Genomic DNA, 16587 nt, shown 5'->3' on the forward strand with positions numbered 1-16587 from the left:
AAAAAGTCGAAACTACCATTGAGGGTGGACCTATGATCGACGCGGAGAACAAACATTGTTAAATACTACGCGTCATCACGTATTTATGAAAAATCACGTTATTTCATAATAAACTGAATGATTCTCTTTATTTATTAACTTTAATCATTTAAAAAATTATCAGATTCTGAGAATATAGTTTTTGCATATTTGTATATTCCTATAATTTTTAATAACTACCATGTTGAAGTTTTTGATTTTTTAATTGAATACATAGATACTACTATTACATTGTTTTAATTTTTATTTCAAAGCAGAATTTGGAGTATATTGATATATAAAAATCAAATTTCGGACTAGAAGTAGTTATTTATTTTAAAGTTTAAATAATTAAAAGGTAACGAAACAGAGTTAATCTGTAAAATAATATTCTTCTACACCCATTCATCAAAGTTTTAAATACTAATTAGTTATTACTAATACATTTTTCGTTCAAAATAATATGTATAGAAATTCGAAATACTTAAAAAAATATTCTCCTTAGGAGTGTGAAATTAAAAATAAAACATGTTTTCGTACTTAAACGTGATGAAAAAATGAAGGAAATCTTGTCTACGGCGAAAGGATTATGTTATTATAATAATATTATAGTTTCATCTTCCGAAGACTGAACGCGCAACAAGTTACCTAAGCTCTTTTTATCTGAATAATTTTTATTAATATTATTATTATTATTATTACTACTCTCCGACAAAATATCATGTCTGTTGATGGCTAGGTTATGTTAGGTTTACCTAACCCACGGGGTGTCGGTCGGATGTGTTTTGTCGAAGAGGTGGTGTGCGGAGCAAGCGACTACCTACTATGTAATAATAATATGTATATGATAGTATACATACATATATGGACCATCTTTGGAGAACACACACACACAGTATACAGTGTAAGTTTCTCGTATGATTTATTCACGTCTCAGGGAGTGTAACAAACGATGTCGTGTGTTCGTTTCTCGCTGTAATATTCTTTTTGTAAAATCGCAACACGCGCGCGCAGCCTGCTGGCCGCCTGCCTGCCTCCCACAGGAAACGACTGTCGGAAATAACACGCGAGCTATGTGTTGTTCGGTAGTTGTTCCATTCTCACTCAACACCAGCGTGTACGTTAGAGTAATAATAATAATAATAATAATAATAATAATGATAATAATATATTATATTATAATAATATTGTAATGTATAAACACGCGACGTTGGTACGACGCGCGGATGACAATGAAAAATGCAGTGCTGTTATTGTTCAGGGGCGTATACAAGGGGAGGGCGATAGGGGCGATTAGATTGTCCCCCTGGACATTTTTGAATGTGTTTCGTGTATTGGTGCTAACTTATTTTATTATAATTAATAATTATATTTTAATCAATGAACCAACAATTAAAAATACAGTGCATATTTTTTCTTGAGCGGAAATTGGAAATGAATAATGGTTATTAAAAACCTGTTATCAATTAATAAAACATCGATAACGGATTAAAAATAATAAAAAAAGTTAAACTTAATTCTTTATGCTTTTTTTATGAAATTCGTGTTAAGCTTAATTGGCAATAAATCTAATTAACTAAAAAAATCTGTCTTATGCAATAATTTCTGAGTCCTTATAAGCAGTAATGCACTTTTTAGTCTTAACTTACCCGTGTTGAGTAAAATTAGTTAAGGTTTTTTTTTACAACTAGTTATTATTTATGACAAAACTTAACTAGTTTAAATTATTATCATATTTATATAATTTTTGCTATTTAGTATTACTTTATTCAGATAGTCTGATTTAGATATTTAATTGATTAATTAACTAAATTATTTGACTATTTTTATAAATTTGTTCAACTTTTTCGCTTTGAACTAAACATAACTCCTTTGGCCCTTCGCTTTTGACTGTTTGCTTATTGCTTTCTGAAATATGCTTAATGTTACATCAGCTGGTTAAAAACACGACTGAGAAATCAAATGTCCTAGAAAAGACTTATAGGTTGGGCTTTATTCAATATTCATAGAAATATACCTATCGACACTATAAAAGTACTAGAGAGATTTTCAAAGGCAAACAGAAAATTGGATTTTGTTATTTAAATATTGTAATTTCTATTCTTGTTTTATTACTATATATTTATCTTAAAATATACTAACTTTTATTATAATATGTGATCATTCTATGCTTTTATTTTTATATGTATGTCAAGTTATTTTGTTATATTATTGATGTTGCTTACAATAATTAATGTTATGGGTTATGAAAGTGGGTGGAAATGAACTATTTAAGTTTAGTAAGCGAAACAATCGAAAAATTTTGAATTTCCAATTTATTTATAATATGTATACTGTCGCTTATAGACGTATACTTTTATAAGTACCTACGATTTGAGTTCAAATTTCACCCCCCTCCCCCTGGAAGAAGAGCTGAAACGCTCCAGGTCTTGCTCCGCTTTTTTTTCACTTATGCGTCTACACATGTTCGAAGTAAGAAAAATAAATAAAAATTAACCGAGAATTTTTTTTCTTTAACCTGCTCTTCTCACACAGTCACACATATACTTAAATATATATATATTAAAATGCACGTGTGAGACACACACGTACTCGGTAAATACAGTATATCATTATTATCTACTGTTGATTTATTGAGTTATTTGTTCCATGAAATGAAGAAAAGGGGTATCAAAATGAATAAACTTTACTTTATTTACAAAAGTTCAATGTGATTTGTGGAATTTATACTTATATAAAATTAGTATTTTATACTGTTATATAGGTAATTTGAATTTGATCTGTTTTACTATTTTATTACTAGAGATTTATATTTTTATGTCTAGTTATAATTGTATTATTTAAATTTTAGAATACCTATAAATTATAATTCAAATATTTTTTTGATCTATTTTGTTGATAATATATATTTATTACTGACTTAAGCACTTTAATGCAATTAATAGAAAATTATAATTTTTCTAGAAACTACTTTCTCAGTTATTTTTATTTATGCGTTGTAGAGAATGAGTTGACAAAAACTACCTATACATATTTTATTTTGTTTTATTTCAATAAGCAATAATATGCATTGTAATTAGCAGCTTATTGAGTAGTATTTTTTTAGTCCTGTATCGAGGTATGAGTTTAAGGTACAGAGAGATGCGAAATAACTTGACAATTCCATACTAATAATAGCTTATTTAAAAATAGCGATTGACATTTATAAATTTTATATAAATATTTCGTGTATTGATTTAGATAATTATTGTATTTTGTTTTTTACCACGAACCTTAAATTTCGTAAAATTATATTAAAAACGAATTTTTGAGTCGTAGTTGTTTTTGATAAATAATAGTAGAAAATTAATTAAAAATTATTAGGATATATTTATGAAAGTAATTATCTTGTATGACTTACAATTTTATTTGCTAACAGAAGATATAAGTATAATAAACAAATAACTATTATTTTAAATTCGATTTTTTATTTATGTAGTCAACATTTTCGGCAGAATGCCCTTTATGTAAATTAATTCTTCGACACTAAAAATGATTCAAAAGCGCTGAGGTCTGACAGTGACATTACCTCTATTTATAAGCCTCATATATGGTTGGTCATTTCATATTTGGTATTCTAATTTTTGGGCTTATTCCAATATTGAGGTTGAGCTTCTTAAAACTCATCTCTATTTCTTGAAATATTTTGATCGGTATTGTAAAAATAAATAGTGAAAATTTACCGTAATTAAAATAAATGTATGCCATTTTTTTTCTTTTCTTACTCAACGTATATTTATCAAAAGAAATAAGAACTAAAATAATAATGTTTATAATAAAAAAACAATAGAAATTTTCATATTTTCAAACAAACTTTCATAATAAAGTTTGTAATTTTTTTGGTGCTTAATTTATAAGTATAAACACTATAAACAAGATAGCTATAATTTTGAATAATTATGCAGCTGGTTACTATACGAGTTATAGTGCTATATTTTAAGTTATAGTTTTAAGGATATATTTTTTTAATACCATTTGTTGAGTTATAAACGTTATACTACAATATTCATAGTACCTTTCTAGTTTGAAGAATAAAAGTAAATTGATTTTTTTTAGGCCATATTCTGAAAACTAGATAAACTTTGACGCGAATTATGACGGCTATAAATAATGATTTATGAACGCGAATTTCTTGGAAAATCGAATACATAAGAAGTAGATAGGTAAAAATATATTGAGGTTTTCATTTTCAATAAATTAATAAGAAAAAGTATAAATGCTTACGCTTACGCTTGTCAATTTTTAATGAGGAAAATATTTCATAGAATAAAATTTGTAAATTTTAAAACGCTATTTATTTTTATATTTTAATTATAACTTAAAATAATTTATATAATTTAATTTAATCATATTGAATTTAGTACTATTTTAAACATTGTTTTATTTTGATGTTACAAATTATTTTGTATGATTAATTTTATATCGACTCTTAAGTTTAGTATATTTAATATTAGATATTTATGCTAAAAATATATAATAATATATATTTAAGTTTATTGTATCCATTGACTAAAAGCGATTTTAAATAACATAAATTTAATGAAAAATAATAATTCATCTATTTAAAAACAAATTAAATGAAATCATTATTTAAAAATATGTAATACAGGTAATATTTAAAATGTGAGTTCATAAATTTAGAACATCAAGAATATTATTATGTTTATACTATATGTATACACAGGAATATATAATTCAATAATAGTGTGTAACTTATAATTAGAAAAATCTATGTCATTATTTGGCGATTTTAAATTAAACACAAAAAGACACTGCTGACTATATTTTAGACTATATTTGTAAAAATTATTTTAATCAAATATCGTTTTTTGATATTTAGAATTATATTCTTTGAATAAGTTGTTGCTTTGAATTTTATAAGCTAATTTTTCGTGCATTCATTTTTTGTCCAAAATTATGTTGTTTTTTCAATTAAAAGGTAAAAATTTATCAATTGTAAGGTACCAAAACTAAAACCAGTCATGGAAAGCGAATTAAATTAACAAAATAATAAAATAAATTCGTTTATGAAGCTTATTATTTTTTTAAAAATGAAATGAAGTAGAATTAAAATGAATTAAAGAAACAATTAATAAGACATTTGAGTGATATGTGATTAATAATTTATTATGAATTAGAAAATATTGGTGTTTAGGGAATATTGAATTAACTGATTGAGAAATATATTGAAACTAACTACTTAAAGCTAATATTATATTTGGTACTTCAGTGTTCACTTAAGTAAATTAGAGTTTGGTAGTGATATGTTTTAAAATTAATTCTGTTTAGTTATAAATTACTATATGTAATTAATTCCTTTTAAAGGATTTATTTTTATTTTTGTTATAAATAAAACTCATTTGTCTTTGTTATTTTATATCTAACAAAAATAGTCATACTATTTTATTATTTGAGAATAAGGTTTTATACTATCAATGGAAATTGTGGATTTTTAAATACATTGTTTAGATATGGTTGTACAGTATTAAGCTAAATTAAAAAAAAATAATCATTTAGTTTTTTTTTTTAAATTAACTATCACTATATTTAAAGTATTATTATATTATTATTACTATAACTTTTAATTTAGTTTTTAAATTATCATAAACGTTATGTCATTCAAATCTATTATTTTATTATTTTTAGTATCTATACACAATTAAAAACTCAAAACTGCTTGTTCAGAATTCGATTTAGGTAAATTAAAATTAAAAAAAATACATATAAAGTATATGATTTGTCCGTAAATAATTGCTTAAGAAATATTGTATTTTTCTGAATAAAAATAATATTTTTCTAATTAATCACAAAAAACTAACAAAGACTTGCTTTGATATATTTTTAGAGAGAGAAGAGAGCTTCTCAGTTTACGATTTTGGCACGGATTAAAGACGTTTTGGTCATTTAGAATTACATTCAATCGAATTTAATTAAATTTTTCAATTTATCTTTTTCTTTGTTAATTATTATTATAATATTGTTTAATTTTTAAAACTTAAATTTAATTCTCAAAACCATTATTGATAGTTGTTTGTATTTTTGAAATAATCTTGAACATCTTTATTATAGACGTCTTGTCTTTGCCCCCTAGGGTTTATAATTTCATTTTTGACGTTACAATTTGCTCTTGGAAATAAAGTTTTCATGCGTGGTGATGCCTAAGCTACTAGAATGAGCCTGGGGCTGTTGTTCGTTTGAATGGTAAAAATTCGAATTGGGATAAAAAAATATTTGCTTAGAACTGATAGAAAAATATATTGGATGAGCATAGACAATTGAATTGTAACAGTAACTATGTATAATCATCTAACAAAAATTTAAAAAAACATCTATAGAGCTAAAATAGTTAACTTATAAAAATAAAAAAATGGATTTTTAAAAGACTTTTTTCTATTGTGTAAATATAAAAATATTGTCAATATAAAAGTTACTTGGACAATATTTAAATATTGTAGATTAGAAAAAAAACAGTTATCCTATGGATTCCGGTGCTAAGTACTTAAATATCTTACCTTAATTTAATGTATGTCATATAATTATGAAAAATGACCTAAAAAAAAAAAAAAAACATAAATTTGAATTTAGAGTTCATATAATATTACTGAATTATTTATATTATTAATTACATTTTAAAATCTTAAAACAACAATTGTCTGAAATTTTAAGCATAATACATATATTTAGAGTTAGTATAATTCAGATTCAGAAGTAAATTTATTGGAAATATAAGGTTTAGAAAACTATACGATTAATAATTTTTTATTTTTTACAATATAAAATTATTTTTATATTACTATAATACCATAAAAATATCTATTTATAAAAAAATAAATTATATTGATTTGATTTTGTAAACCACTCTACTTACATTAAAAAGTGCATATTATGTTATAACTTATAAACATGCATATAATGTATTTAAGTAAATTTCATGCATGTTTGTTAATGTATTAAATTAACAATAAAACAAATTAATTTGAGAGTAATACATGTTAATTGTTTTTTATTTAATAGTTCAGCCGAATAAATGTTTAATTATTTTGCCATATTAAAAATAAAAATATTTATGACTGTATATTTAAATAATATTATTTTTATACCTAAATATTACAGTGTTATAAAATTTGAGTATAAATGTATTTTATATTTACTAACAGTTTTATTCTTATTTATCAACAGTAGGTGTAAATGGAAACTATTAATTTTTAGAAGAAGTTCTAGAAACTATTATTAATCATTAATTATTATTCAGAATACGACACTAAGGACAAGATGAAAATTGAAACTGTCAGTTGGGATGGCCAAGTGTCTCGCGGAGCAATAAAACAGATGTCATCATTCTGAGTGGGTGTGACTGTTTCCTTTATTTTCATTTTATAGTTTAACTCGCTTTATAGGCTGGAGATGATGTCCACAATAGTAAAATCATGACGACCAAACCTAAATAAGATTGAGAATTTTTCAGATGATTTTTGGTCGTTTCATTTTGTTTTATTTTTATTTTTTGAAAGATAAAAATATATATGTACTTGATTATTTTTATAAAATTCAATTCACGCTGTTAAATTTATTATTATCCAAAGCAATGTATTTGTTAACTATTTAACATTAGTTTTGTTTTGTAAGTATTGGTACTGTAGATAAAAGATACTAGATATTTATAATTTCAACCATGTACCTAATATAATTTAGATCATAATTAGTTGAATTTATTTTAAATATAATTTAAATTGCATGTACCTATAACACGTGTGTTTCATAAACAATACGAATATAAGTTTTTATGGTAAATGGTAATTATGTTGTTTTTTATTTTGAGCTGGAAAGATGTAAACTTTCTGGGATTATTAAATTTGACCGTAACCGTTTTTGGATATTGATGTTAAATCAATATTTGTTGGACCAGTCCAGTATTAAGTCCAGATGTTTTTATTGTTGGATAGTAGCTCTTTTTGAGTATTTGTTAGAATTCATGAATATTAAATTCTTCATAAATAGATACAGACAGCTATTTATTGGTTGAAAGGAATGATATTGGTGCTTTACCTAATCATCATCGTTTATTGTTTATGTTGATTGGCCGCCGGATGAATTAGAAATGTGTTGTTACAAATTATTATTAATATTTATCGTATTACACGTGATTAATACAAAACAATAAGTATAAATAACATGAAACTAATTAAAAATTATTTATTTATATATTGTAACTATATAATGAGGTTATAGTTTTATAATTGTGTAGTTTACGGTCAGTGCATCGTGCTGTATTGCGTGTCACTACTGTCACTGAATACAGTTTTTTATGATATCTGTAATAAAAATATAAAAAGTGAAAGTATACAATTCATTTCTTGAAATGTGAATTTTAAATTTTTAAATTTTTTTAGTTAAGGCAGCTAAAAATTATCTGTTTTGTTATGAAATAAATTTTTGTTGTATAATATTTTAGTCTTTAAGTTCAGTAGATAAATATAACACATTAGCCATTCAACTTTGAATATTTAATAGTTTGTAGACTTCAAATTATTTTCTTTATTTAATTATTTGATGAAAACTGTAGTTACAAGACTTCAAAATAAATTACGTATGCAAATATTAAATAGAAAAAAATTAATTGATAATTTCTGTCAAAATATTATTGTTAACAATAATATCTTTACGTACCTATATCGCCTATACAATACGCCGTATTCACATTCTATTTAAAAAAAAATGTACTGCTATAGTGGAGAGTGGAATTTTATTGTTGTATTGTTTCCATCATTTAGATTAGTAAATTAAATTCATTTTAAGGCGTTTATAGAACGGGTATAATAAAATAATTGGTTATTTATAACTATATATTAGTATTCACGACTCTCTATCAACGTATGTTTGAAAGAAGAAATTTAATCAAATCAAAGTGCTTAACAATTTTAAAACTGAGGAGAGATAACTAAATGATTGTTTATGAGATTTATACTAACATACTGTTGTATACTGAAGTGGATAGACATTACTTTTGTTTTGGAGAAAGTGTTTAAAATGCCACACATGAATTTTGCACAAAAGCTAAAAGCCATACTACACAAAGTAAAATCGCTTCATTCGCGAATTCTAAGTATGATTATTTCATGTAGACATTCTTCCTTACACTTAGAAGAAAAACTATTTATCATGGTATAAAAACCAATAGTAAGAACATTTAAAAAATATGTTTTAATTTATTGAATAAATAGCATTAGACAACTTTTTTTTATTGACATATTTTAAGTTTTTTTTTAAATATGAAAATATAAAATTTTTATTATTTTAAAATAACATATAGTACTTTTCTGGGCTTATATAAATACATATGCTATCGCTATGTTATTATATTAGTTAGAAAATGTTCATCTCACAAGCAACTTCCACGGTTCCATGAACCTAAATAGCGTATATTAGGTTTCGTTGAAGGGTATAATGTTATTATTGGCACCAGTTTTGGATTTATTAGATGGGTATGCTAATTTTTATCCTCCCTTTTTTGTATGATTGATGTAAACGAATTTTAACGAGTTGCTGTGTCACGTTTACACGTATATAATGTGTATCTATAAAAGTATTTAATATTGTTGGACAAATTGTGGGGCTAAAGCCAAAAATGTACTAGAAAAGCTTCAGGAGTGATGGTATATCACGAAGTTTAAAAAAAATAACATTAACCCACATATTTATACGGGTTATTGGTGTAAGATTTAAAAAATATAGTTTGACGTGAAGTTTTACCGGTCTTGTCTGTTGTTGGTTCTATGTTAGTATATACATACACATTTGAACGATATTGGTTTTATAGAATGATAAAGAATAATTATCGACAGTATTGTACAACCGATTATATAAAGTGATTTAAAAAAATTTGTAATTTTATACATGGCATGGTATTTGATAAGTTGTACACAAACTCATATTATATATATATATATATATAAATATTGTTCGATTTTATTATGCATTATCAAAATGCGATTATCATTCAATTGATCACTGGTCATATCGACCGTGGTATCAATACACGATAAAGTAACCACCACCCGCTTGCGTAACCATCAGTGTTCACGACCGACCAACTAGGTTGTTGTTGACGAAGCGTTGTCGTGGTTTTGCGGTTCTGCCATCTTTTTGCGTCAACGGATTTTGTCGTGTGTTTTTTTAATATATTATGCAAACAGTGTATTCCTATTTATTTTATATTTGTACAAGCGGTGTCTTTTATTCACGTATTACATAATACAAACGTTTTATTTTCATTCGTGTCTTATATTATACAAACAATGTACCTATTTTTATTCGCGGGCTATACTGTACTAACGGTGTATTTCTGTTCGCGTGGTGAATTTGGTGCCGTCGGACAAGGTCAGAATTATATCTATGTTTATTAAATATTATAACGTATATTTTATTGCTAAACAACTTGTATCAGTCGATAAGAATTTATAGTGTATTAATGTAGTATAGTTCGGCTCGTAAATTATATAAATGGTACTCTTATATTTATAGAAATAAGGAAGTACAGCTCTTTATTAAAATTCGTGTCATAAGTTTTGTATTGGGGTGTCTGTCCTAGTGGACGCTGTACTAGTATACAACCGCTGTATACCCTACGCGTGTATACGTGCGAACATACGAGTTTATATATATATTTATAATTAGGTATTTAGATTTTAGTTATGTAGTTTTATAATATAATAATTATAAGTACATGCTATTAAAACAATACAATAATGTCTTATGAAGTGTTTCGAGTATAAAAACTTATTTTTTTTAAATTGTCTATATCATAATTAAAACATTAATTAGGTGGTTGTCTGTTTTTGATATTAGCGAGTTGCATTATTTCATTGTTTTTAAATTTAGATACACAATTTAAATCCAAACACTTTTTAATTTGGTTTAATGTTTTTATTTAGATTGACGGGTAGGTTAAGTTTTTAAATCTCTGTACTTCTTTCTATTAAGTATTCTAGAAGCATTACTTCAAGTAATCGGATAATATAGCAAATACTAATGGATTAGAATATTTTGATATTTTGGAGCGTAAACATTTGTTAAGAATTTTAGCCGTTTCTTATTTTTTAATTGCGTATTGATATTTAGTTGTAAGTTATATAATCTTTAAAATTTGTTTACTTGTATGTTGTATTGATGAAACGGTTTATTTATACCAAATTAATTTTTTTTTATCATATCTATATTTAATTTTAATTTTCGAGTTCTTCAAGAACGAATTTATATTATTTTATAAATGCGTTAAATTACTCCAGTTTATAACTAAGAAATATTTAAAACTCAAGATTATAATAGACAATAGTAATAATAATGTATTTATACTTTTCAAGTGAGCATTCATTGAAACTTAGTTTTAACAGTTTTTTTTTTTTTTTTGAAGTATCTTAAATTATTTTATACTTTTTCGTTACTAATTTATGTAAAGTTTTATAACATTACATTTCTGAAAACTTTTTTATTTATAAACAAATATACAACGTAGAATTTTTTTATAGTCCAGTTATTAGACTTCTCTGGTTTATATTGGTGTATATATGGTGTATATTTTTTACAAAATGTTTAAATATCGAAAAAGTTTAAAATCGTATTAAGATCTAGTCATCTGTAAAATGTAAATAAGATAAAAAACTTATGTACAACATTATTTTAATATAAATGAAAATAATTCGACCACAGATTTTAATGTATATGGATAACAAAAAAAAAAAAAAAAAAAAAAAAAAAATGATGTCCATTTAATTTTTATAGATATGTTCAGTCACTAAAACATTACTTTTAAGTTCTAAATAATTCATCGGTACCTATTAATTTTTTTTTAACGTGTTGGTTTCAGATAAAAATATTGTTTTAAGCTGAAATAATACATTACTAATGATTATTTTAACAATTATTATTATTTTATTATTTTTCTTACTTCATTTCTTACCACGTTAAAGGCCCGATAGAGTATAAAAATGGTTGTATAAATATATTTTTGAATTTATTGCTCTATTATTGTTGTATATGTTTATGTCTTTATATTATTATTATTAATTAATAAGTTAACTTTTACTTAAATCATAAATATAGTTACGTCAATTGGTGTAACAATTCACTAATGTATAAAATTGTAGATAGCTAATTAATTCTATTTCACTATTTAAATATCTTATCTTAGTTAATAATCATGTTTAAATAGTTAAAATTGTACCATTGTAAATATTAGTAGGTGTAGATAGCCAAGACTAGAAACATCTTATATTACTAAAAAAAAAAAAAAAATAAATAATAATGATGTTTATCTTATCCAATAAGAATATTAATAAAATATGTAGCTAAATATTTAACTAATTTTTCGATTTATTACTGTTAGGAAGGGTATTACTTTGGAATTTTTTTTTATTGAAACCATAACATATAATATTATAAGTTAAATATAAATAATTAATATAATAAAAAACATGTCTTTACAAAACGTTTAATTTTGTTTCAACAGTCAGTTGACAAAAAAAATAAACATTTTTTAACTTCGTTTTATGTTTATGCTCTTGTAAATATTAAACAAAGTATTAGGTAGGTGCTGCGAGAAATTCAAAGGCTATAAATTGTTTAGAGGTTTTGGTATGAGCAGTAATGTTATGACGAAAAACGTCGTAAATTTTTAAATCGGTCTACTATTCATTTATGAATGCGGTGTACCAATTTTGGAAAATTTTATATTACGAAAACGTGTGATTACTCAAATCCTATTCAATCCGCACGGTGTAACAACATTGATTGATATCATAATATGGGCCACCAATTAGGGTTTTAAGGCATCAATATAGGTTGTATCTGTGTATTTGGAAAATCGAAGCTCATAGCGGGTCAATATGTATGAATATCTATAATTCTTAATTTAATAGAAAAATATTTATTTACCAACATTTAAATATAATTCTTACAATATATTAAAATATATTTTGTATTAATTTTAATAATAATTTTTTTTAAGTACTGAGAACTATGAAATTGATATTTTTCAGTTAATATTTTATTGAATTGAGGTTCTGTGTTACTGGTCCCAATTTTCAAAATTGACTCTAAATTTTTGTCAGACATGACCGATCTACATTTTGATTTGATTCATTTAGTTTTAGAAAAAATTGGTTCATAAAAATAAGTTGTAGCATTTACAGATATACATTCGACTGTGATTTTTTTTTTAAATTTGGATAACATGTATTGTCTGGAAGAAATTTATAAAAACTAACTTAAGTTTTTTCGTGATATTTGATTTTTAATGTGTTATTACATTGCAAATCAATCGTTTTCATTTGAATTGTAGGAAGTAACTTATCAGTATTACAATTAAACTAATTTTGAAAATATTTATTTCTTTAAATTTTACGTCAAGGTCAGAAAAATGCTGGAATTAGATTTTAAGTTCAAAAATTATATTTGAGCAAAGTCGATTGGATATTAAGTTTTACATTATTTGTCATACTTGTTTTAAGTAAAAACATGAAAAATACAATTCTTTAAAATTTGTGTTTAAAATAAAATAAGATTTTGCCTAAACGGTTTTACAAAACTGTAAATATTACAAATGAGACCATTTCTACTTTGTAATATGAGATTGAAGTTATTCGTGTGTTTTGTGATACCCACTTAAAAAGCTTATTTCCAAATTTACTTACAACCTGTAAGTAAAGGCAATTGTCAATTATTTTCATTTAAAAGTAATTTCATTTCATTTCTTAGTTCAAAAAATCGCGATAGGGCTTTTCCACGGCTAAGCCATTGAACTGCTGTAAAATATGGTGTATATTTTGGTATTTAGTTTCTATTTATTTCAAAAAGTCTTGAAACTGACAATGTCGTCATGAGTCAATGAGTGCGTTCGAGCGAATAAACTTTACTGTTGATATTACTGGATCCATAACATATGACAAGTCCAAAGTGTTTCCACATATTGTCTACTAATGAATAATACAACGCAAAGTCATTTGTTTTAAACATTTTTTTTTTACAACTTGTAAATATCTGTTCAATTAAACTTAGTTTTGAACCATACATATTTTTTCTATCGTCAGTAGTAATAAATTTCAAATTTTTTCACTTTTAATTACACTGGAAAAATGGTTTTTCGATTATTTTAAATATGTAAATACCTGTTTTAGTTCCATGCAGTTTATGTATAGAAATTAGTTAATTTGAAATGTCTAAATTTTTATTAACACTAAAAATAAATAAAAGTATCTGTGACGTAGAAGATATATCTGTTGACTTGCCAGGTGTGATTTTAAACGAATTGAATTATTGAGTTTTATTATAAGCCCAGGAGTTTAAATTGTTACTAATATCGTTAATTTAAACGTGTAACTGCGTTAGCAAAAAGGCTAATATTTTTAAATGTATCAATTTTTTTTAGAAAAATTTTTTCAACTGCTTATATTATACATTCGTTTATTAAACAATCATCAGTTAACGCTTTTCCTGTTTTTGTCAATATATTAGAAATACAATAAATAACCTATTTACTAGCCTTATTAATGTTATTTTGTATTAAAAATAAAAATTGTTGTGGTGAAAAATTGTTTTGCAATTTATTTAATCGTAATTTTCTAGTTATTTTGGAAAAAGTTGTCAAATGTTTTGTTTTACAATGTTTACAAAAATTGTGTTTCTTAAGTACTCAAATACTTTCTTTGGAAATTAAACATATTATTTTGTTACCTGAATAAATGTCCAAATATTCCAAAAACCACTTCTTTCTTATTAAAAACACGGTATTCCGAATCTATTTTTCTTTTCAGTCACTTTCCTGACATTTCTATTAAGTGAATTTTAAATTGGTAGGTCTAGTGAATAATAATCATAGTAAGTTCATTGCAGACATAGGTATAAAGGTAACTGAACATAGATGTTTTAGATTGATTTCATCGATGTGACTAATCTCTCTAGAAATGTTTAGCTCATAAATTATGATACAGCCGATACAGGTGATAATTGACACGTGTGTGTGATAATGACTTAGGATACTACGCATATTTTTAGATTATATACCTCTTGTGGGAGGAGGGTGGTTAAAACTTATGAGCAAGCTGTAGTTTGAAGACCCGTGGTGTAAAACAATAATTTCGCAAAATGGTTAATATTTTATTTAGGAAGAAGAAGAAATAGAGGTCACCAACTGTGGATGCTGTTATTAATGAGATTTCTACTTTGTATTTCGTCACGTGTAACGTAACCTAAAAACAGCATGCTACCCATGTATATTACGATAGTACTCTATGCAAATGATCGCAATGTATGATACATGCCATAAACCCTTCCCTGGCGTATTGGAATTCAAAATGTAAATTTGCTGTACTTGGCTCGTATTTCGTACGTGCAGTGACATAACTGGCATATCATATACCCCCTCCCAAGTTTCGAGTACGTTACAGATATTTTTTGGTTTCTGGTTTCATGTACAACTCTATAATATTATTAATACTAAATAAAATTATTTTGTGAATACTGTGTTATCGAATTTGTCACGAGAGTCATATGTGCGTGTGTGTTTGGTTTCATATTCTTTGTAAACAGATTCGACTGGTTGACTATCAATTATACACACTACATATTATGACAATACATGACATTAAAGGCTAGTTAATAATATTACAACTAACGATTGTTTGCTTGGCCATCATTGTATGATGGGTTTGAAAACATAAAGGGAGCGGTTGAAATTTATTTATTCCTGCGGGGATGCTCGCAGGTACAACGGTTCTTTGTTTTTACACGAAACATAAATTCATTGAACGGAAAACGATATTAGCTACGTCATTATAGTATGATATAGTGCGTTATTTGTCAGCCACAGCTTGTCGCAGTGGCGTTTATGTTTTGATGGCTATCCAATACAAACATGAACAATTAGATCGTTGTACAATATACACATTGATTGTTCACAAAGGCAACGTATATGCAAAAGGGATCGGGATGAACAAAAAAAGGCATACGTTTTTTTTGTGGTCCTTGCAGTGATGTATTTTATTGAGATATATAGCTAGTTATGCCGTTTTTTTACCTGAGCGGACTGAGCGATGAGTTTTGTTGGCATAATATTCGTTTTCACTTCCGCTAGATACTAGAGGTAATTAAAACGCATAGCGTAAATGTCTTGTTTGACAACCGTGCAACGAAAACGTTATTCTTAATTTACCCTTTTCTCTATTAAACACTTCAATAGGGTTCTTTCGAACGCCCAATGAGTGACTGCTCAAATGAAAACAATTTATTTTTGAACTGAAATAAATAGTGTTTATTTGCTTAAAATGATAAACAGCCTTGAGCGTTTTTCCAACCCAAATAGATGTCCATGTTATAGTATACCTAGGTTTAAGTATACAATTCAAGTTAATATATTGTCTGTTGACTATTTGTTGAGCAATTTTTAATTATTTTATTTTATTGACTAGACTGAACATAATATCAAGTCATTAACCTTATTGGAACAAATCTAGTATATTTATAACATGTATTTTTTTA

The 16587-nt window shown here is 25.3% G+C and overlaps 1 protein-coding gene across 2 annotated transcripts in view; it reads right to left on the bottom strand.

Moving 5' to 3' along the window:
- Positions 1-16587, bottom strand: part of LOC112593138 (allatostatin-A receptor-like) — a 189788-nt gene that overhangs the window by 41156 nt on the left and 132045 nt on the right. Inside the window, exon 5 of one of the 2 annotated variants that reach the window (XR_003114582.1) lies at positions 6570-6607. The exons of the other annotated variant lie outside the window; for it this stretch is intronic. The gene's annotated coding sequence lies outside the window, so the exon portion shown is untranslated. The remainder of the gene's footprint in view (positions 1-6569; positions 6608-16587) is intronic. 2 annotated transcript variants of the gene reach the window in all.

The sequence above is a fragment of the Melanaphis sacchari genome, unplaced genomic scaffold, assembly GCF_002803265.2.
Source record: "Melanaphis sacchari strain LSU unplaced genomic scaffold, SCAv2.0 Contig1_pilon_pilon, whole genome shotgun sequence".
Classification (NCBI taxonomy): Eukaryota; Metazoa; Arthropoda; class Insecta; order Hemiptera; family Aphididae; genus Melanaphis; species Melanaphis sacchari.